The 23,207-nt window shown below is 35.7% G+C and overlaps 1 non-coding gene across 1 annotated transcript; it reads left to right on the top strand.

Annotated features, from left to right (window-relative positions):
* Positions 1–708: 708 nt before the first annotated feature.
* On the top strand, positions 709–845 carry LOC127563651 (small nucleolar RNA SNORA29). The gene has a single exon (XR_007954089.1). It is a non-coding gene; the product is annotated as a small nucleolar RNA SNORA29 (small nucleolar RNA).
* The last annotated feature ends 22,362 nt before the right edge of the window (positions 846–23,207 follow it).

Genomic DNA, 23,207 nt, shown 5'->3' with positions numbered 1-23,207 from the left:
CTATGACCTGTTCTTGATGAAACTGCTTTTAATCACAGCTTCCTTTTCTAAGTGCTCCCAATCATCCCTTTAATCATGTAATAAAATAGAATTTTACCGGGACCTGACAACAAACTCCCTGGTCTCTAGTTTAGACACTCCATCCTCTTCCCCTTTATAAAAATTGAAACATTTTTCCATCTCCTGTCCTGCTGAACATTTTAAGTTCCCTGAGATCCTCTAAAGATCACCGACGATGGTGCAGAAATCTTCTAGCCTACCCTCTCCCTGATTTTTTCTTTTCAATATTTTTTACCTTTCAGTTAAACTTGAAAGCAATTTGATTTTTTTCTCATTTTTCTTCAGTGGTTCCCTATCTTCTAGATAACCAACACAAAAATGGGATAAGATACATATCATTCAGTGTGATGACAGTACAATGTTTAGTTTGAATTTTCATTTCTCATTACCCATATTCCTCTTTAGCTACTGGTCCCCTATCTCTTTTCTACTGTATTCCTTCTCCCCTTTTTATTTGGGAGTGGAAAAAGAACCAAATCCTGACTCTTCCACTTACTATGTCTTTAGGCAAAGTCATATAATCACACAATGCCTCAGTTTACTCCTACAAAAAGAGGGAATTGTATTAAATGATGACTAAATCCCTAAGTTCAGTCATTGACTCTGTGGGAGCCCATTTGGGGTTTTCTTGGCAAATATACTGGAATGCTTCCCAATTGACTATCTTTTTTCATTTCACAGATTCAGTGATTATGCTTATGGAATAAAATATAGTTGCCATGACATGATGGAAAAAAAGTAATCATGTCTTTTTTTTCTTACATATAATGGCACAACAATCTAGCTGTACTGTGTATTAAATGATGGTTAACCAAAACTATTATAAAACTCTTGTCAAACTTGATATGTATTGATCTCTATATTTTAAAAATGTTTTAACAGAAATTTTAAAAAAAGATATTGGAGTAGTTTGACATTCAACTCATTTTAAAAATGAGAAACAGAGGTAAATAGAGTTAAATGACCTACCTAGAGTCACACAGTCAGTAAATATCTGAGGCCCCATTTGAATTCAGATTCTCCTGGCATCAGGCGCAGAAATATATTCACTGAGACACCTTGAGATCTAAGATCTTGTCCAACACAAAATTTATGACCACAGAATCTTATAATAATTCCTTCTATTTTTTTCTAAACTTAACTTTTTAGTACCTATTCTTTTTTTTTTTCCCCTTTCCTGCAAGACTGAGCTTCTTTCCAAGAATTATAATTTCTCATGGTTTCTACATATCTAAATCTCGTTATTGGCACTCTTACCTTCTGGTAATAACTACTGATTATAATATACCCAGCAGCTCAGGGACAGAGAGAGGGAAACCCCACCCTGGATTTATGATTCATGGGGAAAAAAAAGTGAATTTGGCTGGAATCTGAGGTAGCAAGTCTACCTGATTCAAACTGAGACTACTAGGAATTTGTGAGTCTTACCTACTACTAAATCTAATTTCCATACATAATTATAGGCTTCTAGAAACTTCATTTGCATTATTCATTGGAATTGTTCAGGCCAAAAAAAAAGTTTTAAAGCTATGACTGAGAGGATGCTGAGCCAAAGGATTTAGCTTTACTTTAAAAAAGAAAAGAAGAGTTGACTTATTGTGAAATATATTTGCCCTTAGATGGGTTCCAAAAATTAGTTTCCAGTTCACTGGCTACTAAATATTAGGATCTTGTTGCATAGAAAGATGCTTAAAGCTCATGATGTGTGCTTCCCTCCCCTCCAATAAGTCTACTGTATAAATGATTTCACCACCTACTCAAAGTCCTGACCTCTCCTTACCCGTTTCCTCTTCCATAAAGCAAGAGTAATAATGATGTCTACCTCACAGGGTTGTTGTGAAGGTAAAAAGACAATGCAAACAAAGCACCAAGTGAAACTTTAAAGGATGATAGAAATGGGAGAGACCAAATAATTTTTTTTTTCCCTATCTCCAATCTTGGTTTTCTTACATGCAAAATGGGATAGCTCAGTGGTGGCAAACTCAACTAGAAACAAAGACCACTAAACTGTCCATAAGGTGGACTTATGATCAATTTTCATTTAATCAGTGAATATTCTTGTGACCCTGTTTGGGGTTTTCTTGGCAGAGATACTAGAGTAGTTTACCATTTCCTTCTCCAGCTCATTTTACAGATGAGGAAATTGAGGTAAATAGGACGAAGTGACTTGCCCAGGGTCACATAGTTAAGAAGTGTTAAGTTTTCTGAGATCAGATTTGAATTCTGGTCCTCCTGACTTCAGGGCTGATGCTCTATCCATTTCACCACCTATCTGCCCCTCCCAATTATATTTTAATCTGCCACATTGGCCACATTGAAGAGTGTTGTAGCCAGTGTAGTTGACACCTCCAGTCTGAATGATCTCTTAAGTTTTCTTCCAGCTCTGAATCAGCAGTTCTGTACTGGCTGTTGCTGGGACTCTCAGGATGGAACCGGGATATTAGGGAAAGTCTTCCCAGATCCTCCATCTAAGGAGAATGCTCAGAGCAGTCACCTCATCATTTCCTACCTAGCAACATTCCCCTGGACTTCATTTTGCCCCCATTTGGGGAACCCTCCCAGTTCCATTTTCTAGCTGTGTTTCTCTGGGCAAGTCACTTAACCCTGTTTGCAAGTCTCAGTTCTTTCAATTATAAAATGGGGAGGATAATAATAGCAGCTACCTCCCAGGGTTGCTATGAGGACCAAATGAGATGATAATTATAAAAGCACTTGGCACAGTGCCTGGCACAAACTGAGCTCTATATAAATGTTAGCTATTATTATTACTATTATTATGTGGGCTTTCTCCATTAGGTTGTGAGCTTCTTCAGGGTAGTGACCATTTTATGCCTTTCTTTGTATCTCCAGCACTTGATATCTCCAGCAATAATACTAGGTAATATTTCTATAACATAGTAAGTGATTGATAAATGTTGTTAACTGACTGACGTGTTAACAACTGGCCTGGATCTTTTTTGGATCCTTCTCTCACAGCCTGACTTATGAACTTCATAGTTCTAATAGTCCACAGTCAACCCTCCATTTCCTATAATAGAAGTAGAGAGAATGAATAGAAGGGAAAAGGCCATAAGGTCCTTCCTGCTCCGTCATTAAGCCCCAGCTAATTTTAGTCAGGACACAGCCTGGGGTCAAGAAAGGCAAAATCAAACCAGGAAGCCAGGAAGTAATCAGGAATCAGAGTCAAGTTACCAGAATAGGGTCAGAAAAAGAAAGGTTATGATTTGGGGTGAGGCAATCCCAGCCAAAGGGAAATGGGGTCAGGAACACAGAAGCTCAAAGGGAGGAGGAGGAGGAGAAAAGCCTCCAACTCCCTTCTGGGGTCCTGCTGTCTTAATAGTAGAGACAGTTCAGCCCACTCTCCTAGCCACCAGTTTTTTTTTCCCCCCTGAGGTAATTAGGGTTAAGTGACTTGTCCAGGGTCACACAGCTAGGACGTGTTAAATGTCTGAAGCCACATTTGAACTCAAGTCCTCCTGACTTCAGGGCTGGTGCTCTATCCACTGCACTAACTAGCTGTCCTCCCACCCCAGCCACCATTTTAGAAAGGACTCCAGCTCTATTTCACTTCTGTCGTCTTGGGGAATCCCTCTCCTTCTCACCTGCCTTATCTTCCCTTCCTCCCAATCTCATTATGTGTTCTTCCCCCTTTAGAATGTAATTTCCTTCAAGGTAGGGACCATCTTTTTTTATTTATAGTCTTTGGTGTGTAGTAGAGTATCTGGCACACAATAAGCCCTTAATACATAATCTATTATGTATGTATGTATGTAGGTACTATGGCTGGCCGGCCACATCGTTCAACTGCCAAAGATGATTTTTTGGAGAACTCAGACAGAACAAGCACTCACAAGGTGGTCAGGAAAAGCAATATAAGGATAATTTCAAGGTCTTTCTTAAACACTTTAGAATTGATTGTCTAACACGGGAGACACTGACACAGGATCGCCCTACATGGCGTGCCCTCATCAGAGAAGGTGCCGGGCTCTACGAGCAAAGCAGAATTGAATTATCTCAGAAGAAAGGCAAGATGGGCAAAATTAAAGAAGCCATCCCAAATGTTCATAGGGACTATCTGACTGACGGAGCTCATGTTCTGATCAGCCACAGTAGTACACAGTGACTTTACTCTAGCATAGATACATCATTTCAGTCCTTTTCAAAAACAAGGGACAACAACCAACCAATATGTGTGTAATATGTATGTATCTCTCTGTCTCTGTCTCTCCTGGGTTAGGATCTAGTAGGTCTAGAGAGGCAAATCAGCAGGTAGACCACCTGGGCTGGAAACACAGATCTGTCATATTTCATTTTATCTATTGTTGTTTCCCCTTCCATTTAGCTCTAAATGCTCTAAGATAATCACTGTACACCTTTTCCCCTGAAGGATCTTGACACTGATCACAATAGTAGGATTGGTTGGATATCCCTCTAGAAGATACAGTTGGCTAGCCTGGAATATTTGATATGTTCAGTAATCATTATAATCCCTCTTCTCCATTTCCTTTTGTCTCTATAGATTTAATCAGCCACACCTTGTTATAAAATCAGCATATTTTGGGGCAGCTGGGTGGCACAAGGAATAGCAGATTAGGAGGATCTGAGTTGATTTCCTTGGCAATCCTATGCATTTTACTTTATGCATTTAAAAACATGATAAAACTCAACATTTTATATTAAAATGAATATTAAAAATTGTTTTCATATGTAATTAGAAAAAAATATTCTTTTCTGGAAAAAAATCAAACCATAATGAGAATAAACTCCAGTAGACTGCCAAAGGGTGGAGGGTTGCATGGGAGAATTCATAACCTATAAAAAGGTTAAGAATCCTTGCTCTATTTGTCTAATCCTATGAAATGGTTTCTAGCAACAACAACAACAGCTCATGCCTTTTTAGCTAGATACCCCACTGCTCTTGACCAAATCTTTTAATTTTGCTATAAATATGAGACACTATATGGATCCATCCTTAAAGGTGTCTCCTTACATACTTCTTTATTTCTTTAGGCCCTCAGAGAATGAAAATGCCTAAATTATATGTATTACAAAAATTATAAGTAATAGTTGACTTTCTATATCAGCTTTAATGTTTACTTTAAATATAAATACATGACCTCATTGCAGGCCTATGATGACCCTTAGAAGTAGGTGCTATTATAATCTCCATTTTTGAGGAAAAAATGGAAACTTTTACAATTTTAGTCTAATAAACTAATAAATCTCAGAAATAGACTGAGCCTCGTTTTCCTGACTTCAGATTCAGTCCTTTTCCCCATAATGCCAAACTGCCTTTCCAATGTGTTGATTTCCTTACTATTCATTCCTTACGGAAGCTTTTGGACAGCCTCTTTTTTGCCTCACTTGAGTATTTCTCAGGTTGAATTCTAATCTGAGTATGAGATTGTTTCACAAAAATAGTCTTTGATTAAAACTCAGCAAAACGAGACACAGGGGAAAGCCAGGTAATTGCAGCAAACTCAAGTTAAGGAGTAAATATATTCTTGTGTTACCTCCTGGACCTCAAATACCTGTTAGAATCTGCAGTTAAAAAGGCAAGCAGATATAACTTTATTTTCTTTTGTTTCTTTTAAGTCAAGACTTATAATGTTATCTCAGAGCTCGTTTGACTGGATTACTGTGGAACCCCCTGCAGTAAACTACTGGCTCAGCTGGTCAAAACCACTTGTGTGTGAAAGTACTTTGAACAAGATCTTTGGTGAGATTACAGAAAGAGAAAAAACAAAACAAAACAATCTTCTCTCTTCTTGAGAACTTTAGAGACTTTAGAGGAAGATTAGCATTAGAAAAAGAAAAAGGAAAAAAAAACTGGAAGTTCTGAGTTCTAGCATCAGCTTCATACTAGCTCTGGGAAGTAAGAAGTCACCTCATCTTGCTCAGTTTCACTTTCCTCACCTAAGAAGAGAATGGGCTAGATCTAATGATCTCTAAGGGAATGTTCATCTCTGAAATCCTTATGCTATAATTTCACTAAAGGTACAATGTCTTGAACACAGTGGGTGGGGTTTTTTTTTTAAATAGCAGAAGAACAGGAAGCAAAGTGGCTACACATAAGCTGATAGCTGAACAAATTATGCCACATGGAAAGTGATGAAAGTGAAGGTTGAGAATTATGGGTTTTATATCTATAATTTTAGTATTATTTTTATATTTATAATTTATATCTATTCAGATAGATGTAAGTATAGATACAGATAGATATGGTTAAAGGTATAGTTATATAGACATAGATATAATTATAGGTATAGATATAGTGAGAATAAATATGCATATAGATATAATTATAGATAAAGATATGTTGATAGATGTAGATATATGTATAGATATATAGAGATAAATATAGGTACATATATACATATATATATAGTTGTAGATATAGATAAATTTAGTTATGGATATAGATGGAGATAAATATAGTCATAGATATAATTATGGGTATAGACAGATAATTATAAGATATAGGTATAGTTAGAAATAAATATAGATATAGAGACAGATATGTAGATATAGATATAGGGATAAATATATAGATTTAGGTATAGGTATAGATATAGGTATAGATGTAAAGATACAGATATAGGTAGATATTAATATAAATATAGATATGTTTACTTGTAACAACTGGATTCAATAAAAAAATAAAAGTTCCAAATTATAAGGTCATACTTCCCTGTGCCTGTATGGAAAAGTTTTAGCAGTCTGCCTTTATCCTGATTGTTCCAGGTAATCTTTGGTTTACATTGGAAACATTGATTAAAAGCATTTATGAGATGCTGAAGGTTTCTACTTGAGCCAAAATGGCTCAGTGTAGAGAAGGTGGTTTGGCCAGCTCAACTTGAGAAATGCCAGTTTTCATTTGATCATATCCCCCTATGTTAAATGCAGCCTTTATCTCCATAAAACATGGTTGCTGGCATTTAAATTTACCTTTTAAAGTAGTAAATGCCTATTGGATTGAATAGGATGGCTTCCACTCAAGTTTTTCTCCAGTGCATTATCATGGGGTGTATTTGACCTTGAGTTCTGGACTGCCTATAGTGGGGTACAAGTTCTGGCAAGCTCTGCCCAGCCCAAGAGGCTTTGAGTAAAGATTGGATTAGTATACTAAAAACTGACCTTAGCACATTGATAAAGAAACTCAGAACAAGAACTTTGGCCAGGAGGGAAGAGGCTTTCATGGAGATAAGAGTACATACTTTCAGAATATTTTTTGAAGTATATTAACACAAAAAATAGATAATAAAGCAAAATGGCCCTCAATTCTTTGTAATGATAACAGTAGAATGGATCGATTAATTTCAGACAAGTGTGCAGGAAACAAAAACAACCAGTCATAAAAATTTTACCCCAAACAGCACCAAGAACTGCAGTGGCTAGAGGTTTGTTCTCCATATCAAGATGCAGAGAGGTAAATTGGAATGTACATCGAGAGAGAGAGAGAGAGAGAGAGAGAGAGAGAGAGAGAGAGAGAGAGAGAGAGAGAGAGAGAGAGAGAGAGAGAGAAATGGATAGATGGATAGATAGATAGAGCAAGCTGTATACAGGATACGTTTATTATAGATACTAAGTAACTTTAGATGAAAAGGCTTCCTATATTGAAGGTATTACTTGAGTCTCGAAAGAAACCAGGGATTGCAGGGATCAAATAAGATAATATATGTAAAACTGGCGTCCAAATTAAATAGAATCTGATCCCCACAAGGCACATATCTTAGAAAACCAAAAATTCACATTATCTATGTTTTTTTGCATTTTTTATTATTAAATATTTCCAAGTTATATTTAATCTAATTTTTACATTATTCTAACTCAGGTTTGGAATCTGATATCTCTGATTAACGTTATTTTGTAAATCTTAAAACACTATATAAAGATTCTCTCCAAGTGACCCAGCATTGGACTTGAACTCAGGAAAACCTGACTTCAAATTTGGTTACCAGTTGAATGACCTTAAGTGAATCACTTAATCTTGAAGATCTGCCTCATTTTCCACATCTATGAATTAAGTATAGTAACAGCACCTATTTTCTATAATTGTTGTGAGAATAAAAGGCAATCATATTTCTGAAGCCTTTGCAAACCTTTAAAGAACTATATAAATGCTATTTATTATTTTTATTACATTATCAATTTAGTGATCAATGCTCTTTTGGATCATGTTAGACAACCAAACTCCTAATCCAACTAACTGGCTTCTTGTCAATAAATATGTAACTGAAAATTTTCATCAAATGTTGAAATTCAAACTCAGCATTGTATGCCTGTGATCTACCAGTCAAGTAACTGTGAACAAATTTAAAAAGATTTTTCTGAAAGGACTTCTCAGTGAATCTGTGCTGGCTTCTAGTGATCACTGTTCCCTTTCCAAATACTCACTACCTAGTATTTATATGATATGAATGTGTACTTTTTCATTGATGATTTCATAATATTAGATAGGAATCAGAAAGTTTACATAAAAACAGATACAATTCTTGCAAGCTAATAGCACAAATAAGATGTTTTAGCAGAGGTGAATTTGCTAGCGGACAAAACTGTTGCTAAGGTATGGAAAATTAAGGCAATCTTGTTTTGGAGGGCTCTGTACTAAGGCACTGAACCATGATTCAGTGAAGCTAAAAGCAGGTGTTTTGTTTTAAAATGGACTGAAAATACTCATTGACCAAGTCTATATCCTAAAATGGAAAAAGAGGAATGAGTCAATTTTCTTGAATATGTTAACTCTACAAATTCATTTAATTTTTTTTTTAATTTTTAAAAATTAAATTTAAAAAAATTTAAAAATTTATTTTCCATCACTTACTCTCATTGACAAAGGAAGAACCCATCCTTTTAAACAAATATGCATAGTCAAGCAAAAATAATTTCCTACCTTGTCCATATTCAAAAAATATGTTTCAACATGCAGGCTCAGTTTATGACCTATCTTCTCTGTCATAAGGTAAACACCTCATTTCATCTTGAGTTCTCTAGAATTGTGGTTTGTGATTTTTTTTTTTTTGCTCTATGTTTTTAAAATCTTACAAAGCTATTTGTCTTCATAATGTTGTTACTATAGGAATCATTCTGATTCTGCCTGCTTCATTATGTATCAGTTCATAAAGGTTTCTCTAAACCCATCTCCTTTATCATTGTAGTGTCCCCTTGCTATGCTAAGTTCCATGAGGGTAGGAAGAGGGTCTTATAAAAATATTGAGTCTCTCCTTGTATAGTTCTTTGCATGCAGTAGGTGCTTAATCAAGGTTCATTATTTTCAGAAGAGACAGAAAACTGAGATGGAATTGAATTAGATTTCACTCTTGTTGGATATCAATTCTTGTTCTTATTATCTTCAACTTGACCAGTGCCGTAAAAATTCTGAGTAATACTTGGTTGTGACTTCAGTGGAGACCAATGGCCATACTCATCTTTTTCCCTACTATTTTCTAGTTGCAGTTTCCCAAGTTTGCTCTTTTATTTGTAGACTTTAGAAAAAAAAAAAACCAATCTAAACTCTTAAGTGTTATCTTTTTAAACTAGCTCATGATTAGCACAGCTGTTATTTTAGTTTATTGTTTTATTGCTTTTGTAAAGAGCACTGGGACTTTTATGAAGGTGCTAAGCTTATAGTATATTTTTAATCACCATTTCAGTTATCATTATCTTTGTCATTAAAAACGAAACATCTGTAGGGCTTCATTGGCACTCAAATAATATACATAAGCAATTAACAGTAAATATTAATAATGATCATGACAAACCCTGAGACATAAAGCAGCCATAAATAGAGTGTGAAAAGCATATACAGTTCTCCCAAGCTTTACTCTCTGCCAAATATAATTTCAAATGTATTTATGGCTGTGATATCCATCTGATATATTTCTTATGGCTGGTATGCCCAGGGATTTAGGGCAATATATCAACAACTACCACTGGGGTAGATCTCAGATCACGCTTTCCAAACATTAGCTGGCAGCAGGTTTCCTTCCCTCATCTGTGTCTACTGTGACCTGCTCCAAGGGCAAGTTAATGAATATGTGATCCACCATTCAATTCCTTTTGAAAATGTTCTGATTTCTCACAGTAACTGTAATCTACTCATCTCTTGAATGTATTAAAAACAATGAATGAGTTAGAGGTAAAGTGTAGTAGAGATTGATTGCTAGGGGTATACCAATTCTTATAGAAGCTTCCATGAATTCATTGGTATAGCACATCACCTCTTCAGGGGCTCAGTTATTCTGAACTATATCTCCCTCGAATTATTAGAACTATTGTTAATTACAAGAGGCTTCATCAATAATGCAACATCAAAGCCTTTTCTACTTCTCTAGTCTCTTTCCATATGATTGCCTTCCACACCCCATTACCCAGCCACCCTATACAATTTGCCATCTCCCTGATCTCTGCCTCTCAGAATTAATTCCTGGATTGCTTTAAGCTTAAGTACAAGGAGCACCCTCTTCAGGAGGTGTCTCCTTGTTCCCTCACTTTCTAGTGTCTTCCCATTTAAAGTTACTATGTGACTCTTAGTATAGTACCTGACACATAGTAGGTATTTATCACATATCTATCTATCTGTCTGTCCGTCTGTCTGTCTGTATTTATATATAGATGTATATATATATATATATATATATATATATTTATGTGGCCTAAATTAAATTGAAACAGATGAGCAAGATCACATTTGGAAAACTATGCAGAAGAAATCCTTAAAGAAATTTCAGGGATTTTGATCTCTTTGCTGCCACAGAAGCTTTCTTTCTTTGGATTACTTCCAGTGTTCTCTTAGGGATTTCTTATGGGTGCAGAGGCCAAAGGAAGGATGCCTGCTTCAGTCTAAAGAGACTGAAGTATATCATGAATCAATTAATTAATCAATATCTGCTTTGTGTGAGGCACTAGGGGATATAAAGACCAAAAAAACCGAAGTGAATTACTTCTGTATAAGAAGCAGGGTAAAAAAAAAAACAAAAAACAAAAAACAAAAAAACATGGGTTGGTCTGGTTAATGAAAGGGAGGAAACAAATTGCCAGCCCAAATGCTAATTGGTATCCACAACATATTTAAAAGACACACTGGATAGTCTCCAATGAATCTCAATAATCAATCATGTATTTGTGAAGTGTTTCCTGTGTGCCAGGCATTGTGCTAGACACTAAGAATATGAGAGAGAGAGAGAGAGAGAGAGAGAGAATAGGAGGCCACATTCTAATGATGATTTATTAAGAGACGTGGCCCAAATCACAGAACTTGGAGAATGTGGGATGTTTATGGTTTTCAGGTGGTAAAGGGATCTCCTTTTTGGGTGGATCACGGTTTCACTGAAATATAAAATATAAGTGAAAATAACAGTTTTTCGTTTAGCCTCAGAGGCAGAACCCAGGGCAATGCATGAAAGCAGAAAAGAGGCACATTTTGGCCTGTTATTAGGGAATATTTCAAACAATTAGAGCTATCTGCAAGTGTAATGGGCAGCCCCTGAAAGGTATTGGCTTTTTTCTTTGGCAGTCTGTAATCAGAGGCCAAATGAACCTTTAGCTAAAATGCTGGAATGAGTATCTTGTTTGGGGCATGCATTAGTTGGGTAAGATGGCCACTAGGGTCCCTTCCAATTCTCAAATTTTGTGATTCTAGAAAGCAGCATTATCCACTAAGATACATTTATGTAGACCAAATTAGAGGTCTATGTGGCAAAGGGATATCAAAGAGAAAAGCAAATAGTTATATGGGGATAATTATGGGCTGTTCTTGGATATAGATTTTGAGTCTGATTTTGAAGGTGGTGTAGAGACTGGATTGGCAGAAAAGAGAGTTCATTCCAGGCAAAGAGAATGGCACACCAAAAGAAATAGAAAAGGGAATGAGCAAATCACCTAAGGAGAGAAATAAGTGAATTAAGTAGCTTTGACTGCAACAACAGAGGCTCTCTGTAGGGAAATAATGGAAAGATGTTGATAAAAGTGTGCAAGCGGAGGTAGTGGCAATTGATAGGAGATCTTGATTGGCAGACTAAGGAGACCATTTATGACATGAAAAAGTTACTATAGAATATTGAACAAAAGAGTAACATTAGAACAATGTTATAATATAAAAAATTTTAATGGAGCTGACCAATATAGGAACTTTCCACTTGATAGAGTAGATAGAGAAATGTGTTAAGAATTTCCTAAACAGAGAGCTCTGGTTCATTTCTATAAGTAATGTCCCTGGGCCTGAGCAGTCGGGAGGCTGGCTGGGATAATGGTTTCCTGAAGTCAAATGACTCTACCTGCCTACACAAGCCTAGTTAATAATCTCTAAAAAAAAAAAAAAATCTAACCACCTGTGAGAAAGGGATGGAGGAAATAGTAATAAATAAAATATTTTACAGCACCTCAGGGAAATATACTCATAATTTACCCCACTAGGCTTATAGGGACATAATTATGACACCTCAGGCACAATTTTCTGTAAAATCTCAGACTCTGCCTACATAACCAAGGGAAGTGGAGCATTGAAACAACCAATAAAGCCAGAAGAACGCTTTCCATTCAATTTCAAGTGAAAATGGGGGCCAGAATTACCCAGCCAATTGCTTCAATTTGATTTCATTATATTTGTTGACACAGTCTTGTCTACATATGGTCATAGAATAGGAGTGGGTGACTCAACCCGTTGAACAACTTCAGTCATTATTTTGACCGATGTGTTTTGCCACTATGGCCAAAGCAACTCTGATGCTATCCCCTATAGCCATTAGAATGGCTTATCTTTTCATGAATCTATTCCCAGCTTGAGGCCAGCCTATGTGGCAGAGGCAATGGAATTATAGCACAATCAATCAGACCCTTTCAGCCATTTCCCCAGAGTCCTGAAGCACTGGGAGCCAGATAACTACCAGATTTGTTTGGGTCTAGTGATTGGTAGCTAGACAGCACTTTTTTGAAAAGAAAAAAAGAACTTGGGGCTTGTGCTGGAAGCCAGATAAGTATGTCAGGTCTATGATGTAGCAGCCCCAAAGCAACCTTAGTTAACAAAAAGAGAAATTTAGATAGGAATGTTATAACCCTCCGGTACTTTGTCTTAGTGCCTACTACATACCAGCATATAACTGCTCAATTCTGCATTCCATAGTATAGAAATGTAGTGATAAACTGGAGGGTCCATAGAAAGAGGATGAAGGGTCTTAATTAAGTCCATGCAATATGAAGACTGATTGTAAGACAGAGATGTTCAGGTTGGCGAAGTGAAGACTTTGGGAAAATGGAGGTCGGGAAGTAGGAGAGGTATAACTATATTTGAGTACTTTAAGAGCTGCCATGTGAAAGTAAGAGACAGTATTGTGTCATGGACAGAAAAGCGGCCTCAGAATTTAGAATTTCTTGGTTCAAATCCTGTCTCAGACACTTGTGATTCTGAGTAATTAATTTAACTCTTCATTAGCTCCGACTATAAATGGAGACAGTGCTGATCTGTACCACAGAGGAAACTTTGTCTTCTTTGGACAATTCCTCACATCAGTGAAATTGTAAGTACAGTTCCTATTCCCTTATCTGGAGGGATTATATTTATTCTGATTGGTCCAGAAAGCAGAACTAGGAGAAATGGAGGAAAATTTATCAATCAACAAGTATTTATTAAACACTTACTATGTGCCAGGTACTATGCTAAACACTAGGGCATAAAGAAAAAACAAAACAAAGAATAGCCCCTGCTTTCCAGGAGCTTATATTCAAATGGGAGTAGACAACATGTATAGAAATAGAGTCATCCGACATACAAAATAAAAAGAACATAATGTTAAATTAGATAGAAGGAAAAAAATCTCTTAACAGTCATGGCTGTCCTAAAGTGCACTGGACTAACCCAGGAGATAGTAAGTTCCTATCTTGCTCTTTGAGCAAAGGCTGGATGGCCACTTGTTGGATATATCATTACTGGTGTCCTAGATGGTCTCTAAAAATGCTCCCTACTGAAAGTTTGTTTCCTTGTGATTATGAAAACAATTAAATGAGTCTTATTGACTATTGCTTGATCTAACAACTACCTACCTATAGAGATGGCTTAGGGTGAGAAAATGACCCGTGGAGAGGACTGGGAAAGTTAAAATATCAAAGATGATTAGTAAAGGCAAAAAATGATGTCAAGTAGCCTCTCTCTAAAGAGACAACCTTCTTTTACTATGGTAAATTGGAATAGAGTTTAAGGAAAAAAAGATACGAATTTAAAGTGCTCAAGAAGAAAAGCAAAGAAAAAAGGGGAAAGAAATACACACATCATCAAATCCCAGATTCAGATGTTTCCTTTTGCTTAGTGTAGAGGAGCACAGTTAATAATGGATTATCTCCCCCAAATGCTTGAGATGTGGCACAGCAATAGGTAGGTCTGTTCATTTATTTAATTTTTGCAAAGTCAGATCATTTTGAGAAAACAGTACTGTAAAAAAGTACTAAAATTGCTAGATGCAGCAGCCCAGTTAAAAATAACCACAAATAGGGACCTACCTTGTGGTAAGACAAAAAAGCAAACTCGTTTTCTTTGTTGATTTTTTTTTTGTGCTTATGCGGAATCGAGGAATTTCCAACATGGACAAATGACATGAAGAAATTCAGTTGAAAGTTAATTCAGTTCAACAAACATGTAATGAAAAATAAAAAAGAGAGGGCTTTAATAATAAAATTAAAACTTGATATTTTAAGAAAAAACTTTCTTACTATATATTTTTTAAGTTCTTTTTTTAAAAATTGCCGTTGAGTTGATTTAAGAAAAAATTAGACGCAAGTTTTCATAGCCTGGGGGACATGACATTCTCAGTAGGGAAGGAACTCTTTTCTATGTTTCTCGTTAATGTGTAGAGAGACCCTGAGGCTCTCAGCTTTCAGAGCATAGTACAAAAATCCTGTTTTAAAAATTACTTACTTAAATCCTAAATCATTTAAAGATAGGGGAATGATCAAGAGTGTTACCCAAGCTACTTGATAAACTGACAAAAGCAGTTAGCTATTGTTTGGAACTTTGTTATCTTCCTAGAAGGCTATGAATGAGCTCCTTGGCACCTCCTGGGGGATGGATTTCACAGAAGCTCACCCAATTGGTGGACGGGAGAGAGGAATCTCTCTTTGTATTAGTCCATAAAAATGTTCCTCTACAGGGTTTCTGTTCTTTTATCTGTTGGTTTTCTTTCAGAGAGATCCTAGAAACACAGAAGAACCAAGAGAAGAGAGGAGCTGCTTTGGATTGGTAGGGCTGGAGTAGAAAAAAATCTCTCTCCTTCCATCATTAGGAGCGGGTTAATGGCAGTCCCGTGCAAGAATCCCATGGCTATCTACCTGTGCTTACTTATGTATTTTGAGAAGATATTTTCTAGATATTGTTGAGTTTCTCATTCCAGATTTAGAGAGGCAAAGGGATATTATACCTTTGAGGCAACTATAGAGAAGGAAACAATGAGAACAGTGGTGAATGTTCCTTAAGGTTGGCTTTCTAGCAGCTTCAAGTAAGAGACCTGGAATCTGCTCTAGTGAATAGTGGGAAGATAGGTGGGTGGGAATGGGTCTTCCTGGACAATGTTACATTTCAGGAGTTGTCTAATAGCACTAAGTTTAAGGGTTCAGATTTCTTCTAATTTAAAATAGAGTTAAGAAAAGAACTAACTCTCAGTGAGAGAAGTCACCCATGCTGGGAGGAGCATTAAAATAGGAAAGCAAAGAACTTCAACAGTGGATTTTATTGTTACTGTGCATCATTCAGGTGAAAAATGTGAAGGCTTTCCATAAAGTCCCTCAAGTAGGTTTCCCTTCCAGAGAAGGCCAAATTAACTTTCAGAAAATATTGATAGGATGGAACTCACAAGAATGCTAGGCATTGTTCACCTGAAATCCCACGTTTGTTTCTCTTCTAAAGGGAATCCATACTATTATTATGAGTATGGAAGATTTTATCATTTTGTAGAGATTTCTCTCATCTGAAAGGGAGAATATTAGTTCATATGGGTTATTATTATGAGAGCTTTTTTGTACTTTTGGATTTTCTATGGGGTTAAAAAAAAAAAAGGCTTCTCTATACCTGGTATTTTCATTGCTACCTTTTGTACTGTCTGGGATTTGAGAGACCCCTTTACCATATCTGTGAAGACCCAACGTTAATTATATTTCAAGATTTCCCAGAGCTATAATTAACCAAATTGCAAATAATAGGAGTAGCCTTTGAGAGTAAACTCGTATATAATCTAAAATTTGGGGTATTAGGCTATGATTTACATAAAAATATTACGTTAAAATCTATGTATGTCATTCTATGAGAAGAAAATAGAAATTCCACATTTGTAATAATACACAATATTATCCACAAATATTCAAGAGACTATTAATGAGAATCAGAAAAAAAAAAAGTGCTAGACTAGAAGTCAAGATACCTGAATTCTAGTGCTGATTATTACTAGCCATATACTAGCCATATAATTTTGAATAAGTTATGTCATCTCAGTCTTAATTTCTTCTTCTATAGAATGAGTAATTTTGGACCTAATAATTATTAATGTGTCTTCAGCTCTACTATTTTATATTTCTATGTTCCATTCATAAGAAATGATGCGTTTCTAACGTTAGACTTGAGAAGATGCAATGTTACAAAAAGAGAACTCTCATGGAGATGTCCACCACTGGGCAATCTTTGTCATTACAAGGAGATTGGATTCACTCCTTAGATCTTCTCTTAGGTACTTTCTGTGACTTGGATATAAAGATATTCATGAATTGACTGTAGACCATTTCAGATACCTCACAGAGAGTAGGCAAACCACATTGAGTCTAATTCGAATCCTTTGGAAATATGACAGCTATCACCATACCTATTAAGGAAGATGGGAGGGAAAATTGGGTTGCCACATAAGAAACACCACAAACTTCTTGAAGGCATACCCTTCACTTTTCTGCTACTATCCCTTGTATTGTAATACTTACAAAAGATGGGCGGATTTGAGCGATGTACACTAAAGGCATTACAAAGTTGGCTAAATATCTGCCCTTTTCCTAATTGAAACTTTTGACATTTATTTCTAGTGTGCAATTTCAGCTGCACAATTCCATCCCTGATTCAATGGTTAAAAGGAAAATGGTTTGAAAAAATTAGGTGGGATGGGGTGAGGAAGAGGAAGGCAGATTGCAGACAGATTAAAAATACTATAGAAAGAGCAGTGAAGCTCTTGAGAGGCTAAGAAGATGAAGGATGTTCAGGAAATGAGGGCCAAAGCAAGGTTGGCAGATATTTATGTGGTAATAGTTGGGAAATGAATGATTGTGTATAGGTGGTAGAAGAGAATGGAGGAGTTGAAAGGGAAGCTGATGGAAAGGATGATAAAGAGAAGAGGAACTTACAAGGGTCAAGGGGAACAAGAAAGAGAGGAGCAAGAATTATTTCACTGAATAATATTGTTTTTTGAATGTAAAAATTACAATTCATAGCCACTGGTCACCTTCCAAAACTGCTTTTTATAATTCTTCAGAGATTCTACAGAGAAATTTGTCTGCATGTTCCCTTTGCCAATTTCAAAATAAACATCTACTTCAAAACAGGGAAATTACATGGGTAAATATGGCAGCCAAAATTTATTAGTGTACATTCTAACCTAGATGATGTCAACATGTTCTCTCCTATAGCACATTCCTTTAAATAGACTAACCAGATAGATGAGTCTGCAGGAAAAAAAAAAGAAAAGAAAAAAAAATCCCTTAGGTATTAGTGGGAAGCACAAATAAAGTATTCTAGGTCTTCCTACAAGTCAACGTAATGATAACACCATAAAAAGGAACAACATTAAACTCTATTAATATTTGAGCCATATACAAAGAATTATAGAATCACAAAACAAGATGATATATGATGCACCTGGAAGACTATAATCAGTTTAGATAAACTCAGTACTAGAAATATGTAGAAGATTGGAGTGAGTTAAGAGAGAACAAGGGAAAAAATGAAATGACTAGGGAAGAAGAGTAGGGAGGGAATCTTGGAAGGAAAGATTAAAGGAACTGAGTAACTGACTTCTTTGGGTTAACATGATAACAGCCTTCAAAAATTTGAAAATAATGAATGCTACAGAGACAGAGGAATTATTTGGATTGGTAAGAGACCATAGGAATAGAAATAAAAGCAAGAAAGGGAACATCTTTGCTCTGAATAAGGAAAAGTATCTTAGAGAAATTTTTACTTTTGGAACATTCTCTTAAGGGGAAAACAGAATCTCTCAACGCAGAAAATTTAAGACTAAAAAAATTTGACCAGATATAAAAGTGGGAAGTCTATTATCTGGAAAATTTGATCAATTTGATTATTGGTGAGATCTTTCTTTTTATTATTTCAAGGAGTTCTATCAATATAATCATGTGAAGATAACACAAAGAAATGAAGAAATAGGTGATTTCAAAGACATGGAAAGATTCCATGAACTTAGGCAAATCAAGTAAACAGAAACAAAAGCAACAAAATGTATATGATAACAACAATATTATAAAAATGAATAATTTTAAAGACTAACAAATAAACAAAGAATGAAATGAGGAGAACCACGAGAATTCACACACTAATAATGATATTGTAGAAACAAATGACTTTAAAAGGTGATCTAGCTTTATTCAATGCACTGACTTTCCATGAGGCCAATGGAGCAAAAGCTATTCCCCTCTTGACAGAGCTATGACAGACTCATAAGGTACAAAGATACAAAATGAGCCAGAAAATGAATTTTTGCTTCACTATGCATAATAGTTACAAAGATTTTGTTTTTCTTTTCTTTTTCCTTGGGTGGAAAGTAGGAAAAAAAGAAAAGAGATTTCTGTTGATTTTTTAAAAAATGAAACAAATAAAGCTTTTACAAGGGTGAATGTTGAAAACTATCTTTGTATATATTTTGAAAATAAAAGGCTATTATTTAAAAAAAAGACTGAAACAAATAAAGGAGATTTCTGTTAATTTTTAAAGTGAAACAAACAAAAGAGACAGTGAAGATACAATATCTCCAGGAAAAAAAAAAAAAAACATTCCAAAAAAAGTTAAAGGAACTTCTTATTACCAAGTTGAGCAATGGCCAGTACAAATGGTTTTCTGAATATCATTAAAGGTTATAAACATTGTATATCTGTAGGGTTGCACTTTTAAATTATTAGTTAAGATCCAACTTTTCTGGAGAGCAATTTGGAGCTATGCTCAAAAGGTTATCAAACTGTGTTTAGCTTTTGATCAAGCAGTGTTTCTATTGGGACTATATCCCAAAGGAGGGAAAGGGACCAACATGTGCAAAAATGTTCATGGCAGCCCTTTTTGTAGTGGCAAGAAACTGGAAACTGAGTGGATGTCCATCAATTGGAGAATGGCTGAAAAAATTGTGGTATATGAATGTTATGGAATATTATTGTTCTATTAGAAACAATAAACAGGATGATTTCAGAGAGGCCTGGAAAGACTTACATGAACTGATGCTGAGTGAAATGAGCAGAACCAGGAGATTATTATACATGGCAACAAGATTATATGATGATCAATTCTGATGGACGTGGCTCTTCTCAACAAAGAGACAATTCAGACCAGTTCCAATGATGTTGTGATGATGAGAGCCATCTACACTTAGGGAGAGAACTGTGGGAACTGAATGTGGATCACAACACAGCATTTTCACTCATTTTGTTGTTGTTTGCTTGAATTTTATTTCTTTCTAATTTTTTTTCCTTTTTGATCTGATTTTTCTTGTGTAGCAAGATAATTATATAAATATGTATGCCTATATTATATTTACATATATATATATTTACCATGTTCAACATATATTGGATTACTTGGTATCTCGAGGAGGGGGTGTGGGAAAGAGAGGGAAATTGGAACACAAGGTTTTGCAAGGGTCAATGGTGAAAAATTATCTTTGTATGTATTTTGAAAATAAAAGCTTCAATAAAAAATAAAAATAAAAATATCAGTTAAAATTTTGGCATATTTATATAATGTAATACTATTGTGCCTAAGTTTGGTTCAGTAGAAATAGTGCTCTCTTTGTCTTTCTCTGTCTGTCTCTGTGTGTGTGTATATCTGTCTCTCTGTCTCTGTCTTTCCTCTCTTCTCTTCTCCTTTCCTCTCCTCTCCTCTCCTCCCTTCTCCTCTCCTTTCTTCTGCTTTCTTCTCCTCTCCTCTCTTCTTCTTTTCTCCTCTCGTCTTTTCTCTCTCTCTCTCTCTCTCTCTCTCTCTCTCTCTCTCTCTAATGTGTGTGTATGCATACATATATATGTATACATATAGAATGTAAGTGAAATTAGCACTAAAGCACTTCTGAATTATTAAATCTAATGACCAATCTTTGATTCACAGAACAAATAACACCAGGTGGAGAGATGGTACTGGGAATGGGATTTAGTAGGGTTATGGATGTGGAACATTGTATACTCTGTTAGACATTGTTACTCTGCTAGATAGTTTTATTTTGATATTTTTTCTAGGTTACAGGGAGAGTTCCATTGGTAGCAGGAGACAGTATATTTGGAAGTAACTGTGGTATAAAAGATTAAAAGGCATTGAAAATACTATATATAGAGACACATAGATACATATATGTGTTTATATACATATACATATAATTGATTTTCAATTGAAACTAACATAAAATATGAAGTCTCAGCTTCAAGATTTAATAGCAAGCAAATGTGGTGTCCCACGGATCTTCAATAATGAAAATTCAAATGCTCTTTTCCTCAGACCTTTTGTGTCTTTTCCCATAGCTAAGCCAAGATAATTGTTCAGGGGGCTAATTTCTGAGGCTTTTTAATAATGTCTCCTGCTAGATGTCTCATGTAAACTCAGCAAGGGGAAGCACCTTATGTAATAGAAAAAGCCTTCTACTCCTTTTAAATCTCAAATTCATACTTTTTCTTAACAAAAGGCCCCCCTGCTGTTGAAGTTTGGCAACCGCCATGCCAACTGCATTGGGGAAGATTGGATTAGGAGGCAAAGCTGACTGTGCAGTTGGGTCTCTACTCTCCAGCAGGATTTTTATGTAAATTCCATTACAGTTCATGCTTTTGGAGATAATGAAATGGATACAAAACACTTCAAGGTTTCCAAGTCAGCAAAAATAATGAGCAAGACAGTCAGAGGACTGATTTAATACGATTTTAGCATTTGGTCACTTGCATGAATTGGCCTGGTGTTTGCATGATGTCTTACTCGCATGTTGTGTATTTTTTTAAAGGTTACATACTAAAGAATCTGGACTCTACAGGTTATTAGTAATGTGGAAACATTAACTACAAAGAGTTTTTCAAGCTTTAGACTAGAGTAAGTGACATAGATACATATTTTATATCCTATTTCCTTTAGGGGATAATAATGTCACCTTTTCTCCTAGAATGTCTTTCCTTTGGATGCAAAATAAAGGGACATGTCTCTTACAGATGGATGGAATTAGCAGAGAAGCACATGTTTCAATGAATGAACCACAAATTTAAATGTATGTATATGTACCTATAATTATTCTCCTATGTAAACTGCTATGATAATAGCTGGGTAAAAATACATTTTTCAAAAGATAAACCCGGAGAGTTAAGGTGTTTTAGATTTTTCAAAAGAATTCTTAGCCTAAGTCAAGAAACAACATCCAAGAAAAATATCTCACAGCCCAGTGCAGAAAATATATCCTTCATCTCCTGCCATTGTCCTTATCCTTTTAGGACATGTACCATTCTTGCCTAAAGGTGAAATTTCCATTAATCTCAATGAGAAATCCAGGAGAAACCCAAAGCTCTTTTGGCCACAATGAAGCAATTCTCCAGGCTGAACAAGAATGTGAACAAAATATGTGTTTCTAATATAAAGTCTTCTGGAGAGCCATTATCCCATTAGTTGAGCTGAACTTCTCAGGAAGTACGCTCATCTTTATTCTGGGATGACAAACACACATGGAATATTCCCTTTGGTATATTTAATGATTTCAGTCAAAGTAGGAAACCTATTGACATTTCACCTCATTGCCAAATTAAACATTAGAAATGTGAACTGTATCCCCGATTGCCACATTTTTTGTGGTGAAATGCTGGGAGCATGGTATGACCTTTGGCTTTCTGGGTGCCCTGGTGGTATCCCATATGGTGTTTCTTGTGGAAAGAGAGAAGCCTTTTAGAAATATGTGTATACTTAGACTCGAAAGATCTGGCTTGGATTCTTCTTAATACTTGGTTCTCTAAAGCTCTATGGAGCTGTCCAGTGGCGACCCAGGAATTGTTTTGGGACTGGGTGTATACACATCCTTCAGAGTAGATAGAAAGCATTTAGTATTCTTGAAATAATGCCTAAAAAATACAAGGTTGACTATACTGAAGCCAGAGGCATCCCTAGAGTAAGACAGATCAAGTCTGTTATTTCAGGTCTAGACTTTGGTAGGCTCTTAACCTAACGTAGCAGCTGGGCAGAGACTGAGGGAAACATTTAACTAGGGACTAGGAGGTGGGTAAATTTTTAAAAGACTGAAATTTTAAATTTGGATATAATTAACCCATTCCCTTCCTCAACTTAGGGACACCTGCTCTTCCTCTTTACACATACCAGTTCAGTGTCCTCCTATTGAAATTTTTTTTTTTGAGGCTGTCTCATTTAAGTCTAGTTTTGAATATACAAATGGGGATGGAAGATCTAATGCAGTATGATTTGTCATACTTTCCAAGTCAAGGAAGAAGAGGCAAGAGATCTGTAAATTTGGATGAGAAAAAAAATGCATTTTTATTTTCACTAACCTCTAACTGAAATTTAGCATTTCCTGAAATCATTATAAAACATTGTTCTGATAAAGGTTCCATAAGTTTCACTAGGCTGCCCAATTATCCCATGACATCCAATTAAAAATCAGTGACCTAGAAATAGCTAAGACCAGAAGTTCAATAAATATGCTTTTCATTTCATTTTAACATTTTAACCCTTCTTTCTTCTCATTCTTTGTTTTTGTCTCTCTCTGTGTCTCTTCCCTTTGTCACTCTTTGCCTGTGTTTTAATCCATGTGAACATCCATATACCTATGTGAGTAAAACACACACTTCTATACTTTTACACATCATTTCAATAAAAGCAAATCTACACCTCCTGATTTGTGAGCAGAAAAATTCAGAGTGGGTTCTGCCACTCCCAAGTGAGA

The sequence above is a fragment of the Antechinus flavipes genome, chromosome 4 (assembly GCF_016432865.1).
Source record: "Antechinus flavipes isolate AdamAnt ecotype Samford, QLD, Australia chromosome 4, AdamAnt_v2, whole genome shotgun sequence".
NCBI classification, from domain to species: Eukaryota; Metazoa; Chordata; class Mammalia; order Dasyuromorphia; family Dasyuridae; genus Antechinus; species Antechinus flavipes.
This window is presented reverse-complemented; position numbering and strand designations above follow the sequence as displayed.